The following is a 6870-nucleotide window of genomic DNA, read 5'->3' as shown; positions in this document are numbered from 1 at the left end:
TCATATGTTTGAGAAATTGAAGTAATAGCATTTCTAAGGTATTTGAATAACGCACCACAGGATTCCACTGGCTGTTACGTAGGTGGGACGATTTGGTGCCACCTACCCTAGAGAGGTTAACACAGTGTCCAAAGAAGGGCCAGATGTATACAGAATGGTGTTGTCTGCATAGAGGTGGATCAGGGAATCACCCGCAGCAAGAGCGACATCGTTGATATATACAGAGAAGAGAGTTGGCCCGAGAATTGAACCCTGTGGTACCCCCATAGAGACTGACAGAGGTCCGGACAACAGGCCCTCCGATTTGACACACTGAACTCTGTCTGAGAAGTAGTTGGTGAATTAGGTGAGGCAGTCATTTGAGAAACCAAGGCTGTTGAGTCTGTCAATAAGAATGCGGTGATTTACAGAGTCGAAAGCCTTGGCCAGGTCGATGAAGACGGCTGCACAGTACTGTCTTTTATCGATGGCGGTTATGATATCGTTTAGTACCTTGAGCGTGGCTGAGGTGCACCTGTGACCAGCTCGGAAACTGGATTGCACAGCGGAGAAGGTACTGTGGGATTCGAAATGGTCAATTATCTGTTTATTAACTTCGCTTCGAAGACTTTAGAAAGGCAGGGCAGGATGGATATAGGTCTATAACAGTTTGGGTCTAGTGGGTCACTCCCTTTGAAGAGGGGGATGACCGCGGCAGCTTTCCAATCTTTAGGGATCTCAGACGATACGAAAGAGAGGTTGAACAGACTGGTAATAGGGGTTGCAACAATGGCGGCGGATCATTTTAGATTGAGAGGGTCCAGATTGTCTAGCCCAGCTGATTTGTACGGGTCCAGGTTTTGTTGCTCTTTCAGAACATCTGCTATCTGGATTTGGGTGAAGAAGAAGCTGGGGAGGCTTGGGCAAGTAGCTGCGGGGGGTGAGGAGCTGTTGGCCAAGCTGTTGGCTGTTGGGGTAGCTCGTTCATTTAGTTTGAAGGTTACAACATACACCTATATTTTTTGTTAATCAGAAAAACAGAACACTTTTTCCATTTCCGTTTGGAACTGGCACGACACTGCTATGAAAAAATATTTGAACCGAGCTGATTCTGCACTCCTTCAGAGAGAAATGATCATGACAGCCTTCACGGCTTTAACGACGTGTGAAATGCTAGTCTGTGAAAAACATGAACCAATTCACCTCACTCCTGGGCCCCTCATGTGTCGATGTGCTTTTAAGAACATTTAAGAGGAACATTTTTATTCAAATGATTATATGACTGTTTGAACAGGCTAGTAGAGCCATTATGCTCTCTGTATTCTGAGCCCTGAAAGTCAGCCAAGCTTATTGTTTCAAAGACTTGGTTACTGAGAGCTTTGATTGGCACTCTGGTGGCACTAACCAGTCACCCATGCTAGTTGATGACATCATCTTACGAAACCTGAGCTCCAGCGGGCCAAACATTGATCTTATGCCTCCATGTTTTAAAAGACAGGCCTTTCTTTTGATCAAACGTATTGAGGCTACTCAACTCAGTCACTTTCATTGGTCATCGTTGCTTGTGAAATTCCAGATGTGCTACAACAAAACAGGGGGTGGAAGAAATATTGACAAATCTCTGCAGAGTGAGATGCAGAGGCCAAAAAGATGAATAAAGCCTAGTTGATGTGAGGTAGGTTGATCTTCAGAGAGAAGAGTGGAAGGAAGTGTTTGGCCATGGAGTCGCTGGCAGTGGTCCAGCCAGTCTCTGACGTCTGGAGCGGAGCTACGGAGGTGATGTTGTGTCACGGTTGTTCGAACTGCCCTCTTCAGGGTCCGGAAGTCTGGACGGCCGTTAATCAAGCTAACAACCTCACACTGACCTCACAGACTCAGCAGAGTCTAAGGCCCTGGGTCATTTCACCACTGTCCAACTGGGAAATAGAGAGATACACTACATCCACTCCCACACACTTTATACTCCAACAAACTGTACTATGTTTGAATAAAGGTACACACATATACTGCACATGCGCTATATCTTTCTAACATACACTCTCCAATCATACCTCTCATAACTCTCTCTCTCTGCCTGCCCTGGTGTCATAAACAGGTCCCTCCTGTGCAGTGGTCACTGTGTCCTGCTCTGGTCCAGATGTGTTTTTATGGCCCTCCAGGACCACACAGACCCAGAGTTTCTCTGAGCGTCCAGGGGTTTCCTGACTGACTGCGCCAGTGAGGCATTACTCCATCAAAGAACAGAGTAAACCTGCCACACCCTGCCTCTCTGGCCACTCATCACCACAGCTATGGATCACTGCCCCGTCTGTTTCACCTGGACCGATATCCACAACCCTATCAACAGTTTAATCAAGTTTGTCTGTGAGAAAGTATAATGTAATACAACTTTGGAAATAATGCAATGTGTAATCATCTCTAGAGTGAGCATATTACAAGCTCCCATGTTCAGAAAGTGTTGTTGATTGGGAATTGGGAACTGTTCTTGACAGTAGAAACACACAAAGCCTTGCTTTTGTTCAGTCTTGCGAGTCTAGTCTGAAACTTTTCCTCTAGATCTTTTTGGTTTTAAGTTGAATTTCTTGCACTTCTTTCTCATGCCCTTTCCTTCTTCTGCCTTCCACCTCCCTCCCTCTCTTTTTTCCTCCATTTTCATATTCTCTTTGATTTATGCACTGTGGTCCAGCCACCCGTAACCGTGTCATCATGTGCAGTGATATACGACCATATTAATGTTCCCCTATTCATCTGGCAGGCTGCAGAGCCTGGAGCTGGGGGCCAGAGGCCGGGCCAAGGTGGGTACTCACTCAGACCTTCACTTGTAGGAGAGAGAGAACCTCAAGGCTGGCCAGAACTGAATACAACCCACTGAAAATGGTCCTGGGCGAATGAGAGGAAGCATCATACTCTCCATCGATGTTGAAACAGAGCTCTGAGACTGAACTGGCCCAATTTGGACTCATCTCTGGATCTACCCAGGAGGAGGTCCAACAATAACAGAGTTCCTCCAACTAGGGCTGTGAATGAATGTCTCACTTCTCTCTACAGCTGCTCATCCATGTTTTCACCCTGGTTCAACAAGACACAGTAGTCCCATCTTGTTTATTCCTGACTATGCAGTGTTTACCGTTAATGCAGTCTCCACTAACACAGGAATATTGCCTTTAAATTTCAATCAACCTGTAATGCTGAACTTACGCGACAAGGACTGAATGACGCCCTAAGTCTTTAAATTCAGGAAGCGTTTCAGAAGTGTCCATTAGTCTGTGATTTGAGGGCCTATAAAAAGTGTAGATCTCTGGGACACTTTGATGGTTTTTAATGCAGATGACAGCAGCAGGCCTGAATGGTTTTGTCACATGTAGAGCCACAAGAGGGCAGGAAGAGGGGGAACTACCTGACCTCAAAGGTTCAGCCTGGGCCCAGGAAAAACACACCTGTAACTAGAGCAATAGATCACATGTGACCTGTGACCAGGGAGATAAATCCCAGGTGACCAAACAGGAGTAACAGATGGGTTCTGTTTTGTTCTGCCTCCCCTTCCTTCCCCAGGCAGCTTCTCCACAGATTTCTCTCTCTTAGAAAGCAAAATGACTCATAAGGTTTCAGTTTATATATAAATGTCCACCAAATGAAAATGTAAATAGCAAAGAATAAAATCTCCCACTTTTTCTAAGCTTCTAGGTTTACCAGCACAGGTATCAGCTCCTCCGTTCCCGTCAGCCATAAAGAATTTCAGAAAAGTCAATCTGCACCATGATAGGAGTTATTACACAATCTACTGGACAAGTCCCAGGTATGGAACAAGATGAGGTGGAGGATGAGGTGAGGTGGAGGATGAGGTGGAGACAGGAAACCACAAAGACCAGAGAGAGAGAGAGAGAGAGAGGAAAAGAGAGAAGGAATGTACAGTGGCAAGAAAAATTATGTGAACCTTTAACCCCCATAAATTGGTCATACCATTTGATCTGATCTTCATCTAGGTCACTACAATAGACAAACACAGTCTGCTTAAACTAATAACACACAAACAATTATATGTTTTCATGTCTTTATTGAACACACCATGTAAACATTCACAGTGCAGGGTGGGAAAAGTATGTGAATCCTTGGATTTAATAACTGGTTGACCCTCCTTTGGCAGCAATAACCTCAACCAAACGTTTTCTGTAGTTGTGGATCAGACCTGCACAACGGTCAGGACCATTCCTCTTTACAAAACTGTTTCAGTTCAGCAATATTCTTGGTGTGAACTGCTCTTGAGGTCATGCCACAGCATCTCAAATCGGGTTGAGGTCAGGACTCTGACTGGGCCACTACAGAAGGCATATTTTCTTCTGTTGAAGCCATTCTGTTATTGATTTACTTCTGTGTTTTGGCTCGTTGTCCTGTTGCATCACCCAACTTCTGTTGAGATTCAATTGGCGGACGGATAGCATAACATTCTCCTGCAAAATGTCTTGATAAACTTGGGAATTCATTTTTCCGTCGATGATAGCATGCTGTCCAGGTCCTGAGGCAGCAAAGCAACACCAAACCATGATGCTCCCTCCACCATACTTTACAGTTCGGATGAGGTGTTGATGTTGGTGTACTGTGTCTTTTTTTCTCCACACATAGTGTTGTGTGTTCCTTCCAAACAACTCAACTGTAGTTTCATCTGTCCACAGAATATTTTGCCAGTAGCGCTGTGGAACATCCAGGTGCACTTTTGCAAACTTCAGACGTGCAGCAATGTTTTTTTTGGACAGCAGTGGCTTCTTCCGTGATGTCCTCCCATGAACACCATTCTTGTTTAGTTTTTTATAGTGCAAGGCAGCTCTAACCAACATCTCCAATCTCGTTTCATTGATTGGACTCCAGGTTAGCGGACTCTTGACTCCAATTAGCTTTAGGAGAAGTCATTAGCCTTGGCGTTCAAATACTTTTTCCAACCTGCACTGTGAATGTTTATATGATGTATTCCATATAGACAAGATAAATACAATAATTTGTGCGTTATTAGTTTAAGCACACTATGTTTGTCTATTGTTGTGACTTAGACGAAGATCAGATCAAATTTGATGACCAATTTATGCAGAAATCCAGGTAATTCCAGAGGGTTCACATACTTTTTCTTGCCACTGTATATGTGCATGCCTCTGTGTTATAGCATGTGATTTCATACATACCATACAGTAAATATAGTGTGCGGTATGGTCATGTTCAGATGGACTTGGCTCTCCCTAGGGGAGAGTATTATGGTCCCCAGTAGAGACCCCCTCTCTCACACATCTGTCCCCTCAGGGCTGCTGAGCTCTGTGCTTAACCCTTCCATGACCACAGCTGACCACAGCACACCTGTGTAAACATTCCCCCAGCTCAGAGAAGGAGAGCTCTCAGCTCTCACTTGTGTGGTGGACCAGCAGCACAGCCTCTTTACACCCAGTCCCATTTACGCCATGGTAACAGCTGATTGGACCAGGCCAGCTAGGTCAGAAAGGACACGCTCAGTGTGGGAATGCGGTGAGGTAAAAAGGCTGTAGTTTCCATGACATCCTGGAGGGAGGGACGGAGGGTTTCTGCACGTTCCAGAACACACAGGGTTTTTCCATACATACATAATTACCCAGGATTCAGCAGTTCACTAACACATGGGTTAAATGAGGATATCTCAGTTCATGTGAGAGGACTTTTCAAACTGCCTGATTGCTCCTGACATAACGCCTGACATAATATATCAGGAGTGTTTGTTTGTCTTACTGTTTCACCGTCATGTCAAAACCCATGTCACACAATCTACACACATCCATCTGTATTAGACACTGATGCGACGTTTCTAGTTGCTCTCATGTCAATCATTTGGGTGAAGTGAACATAGTGCACCCTGGAGACGTTTTGGATTGTTTTGTGAATACAGCAACAGTTACACTCTAACCACAAGAAAGTGAATCCACATCCTCTGATCTATGAGCACAATCACTGCAGCCACAACACCACCGTCTAATCTCCAAACAACATCTACTCACACTGAAAGGGAGGCAATTCTAATCAACAAACAACAATTACAACCCAGGAACATAGAACTCTTAGAATCTAATCAACAAACAAGGACAACATCTCATTAACTTACAGGCATCTCATTGCCAAACAAGCCCTGGGACCAGCGAGCAGCTATCATCAACAGTGCTGTTAAATCAACAAACAGCCCCTGGAGGGTGGAAGTAGGCCCAATGCCTGTTTCAGCTTGGTGTCTGCTCTGTGAAGCAGGGGTCCAATTGTGTGCACTGGAGAGCGTTTAAACAGCCAATTGTGTCATGTGTTTGGCTTGTGAGGGGAGCAGGGCAGGACTGGGCAAGGCCTGAGGAGAGGGAAGGCTAATTAGACTGTGGTAATTAGGGACTGTGAATGCCAGATCATCACGAGGCTGGCATCACCACTGAGATTGTGCTTAATAAGTGCATTCATATGTACACACAAAGAAAGACACATACATACACCCACACACACATGAAATCACACATGTGCGCTGCAAGTACACACTCTTCAGCATGGTTGGAGACTCTTATCCTCAATACTTGCTCTTGTCTTTTCCTTCTCCCTGTTCCTCTCTCCATGGCTCTGGGTCTCTTGATGGAGAGTAATAGTTTAGGCCCTACTTTAATTACACAGACATTCACACTTAGTCTTGCTCAAAGTTCCTGAGGTGCAGTGACTTTGAGAGTCCAAGGACAGGCCCAAATTTCCTTTTTTCTTTTAACAAGTCAGAAACCTACAGTATTTTTGTCTCTAGAGAAAACCTTGTTCTTTCTGGAGCCACTCTTTTCCCTTGCAGAGTCTAGCCTCTACAGTAGAACAACAGTGCCCTCTAATGTCTTACTTGTGTGCAGTACTACCGGAACTCTCAGCTTT

Source organism: Salmo trutta, chromosome 22 (genome assembly GCF_901001165.1).
Source record: "Salmo trutta chromosome 22, fSalTru1.1, whole genome shotgun sequence".
Lineage (NCBI taxonomy): Eukaryota > Metazoa > Chordata > Actinopteri > Salmoniformes > Salmonidae > Salmo > Salmo trutta.
This window is presented reverse-complemented; position numbering follows the sequence as displayed.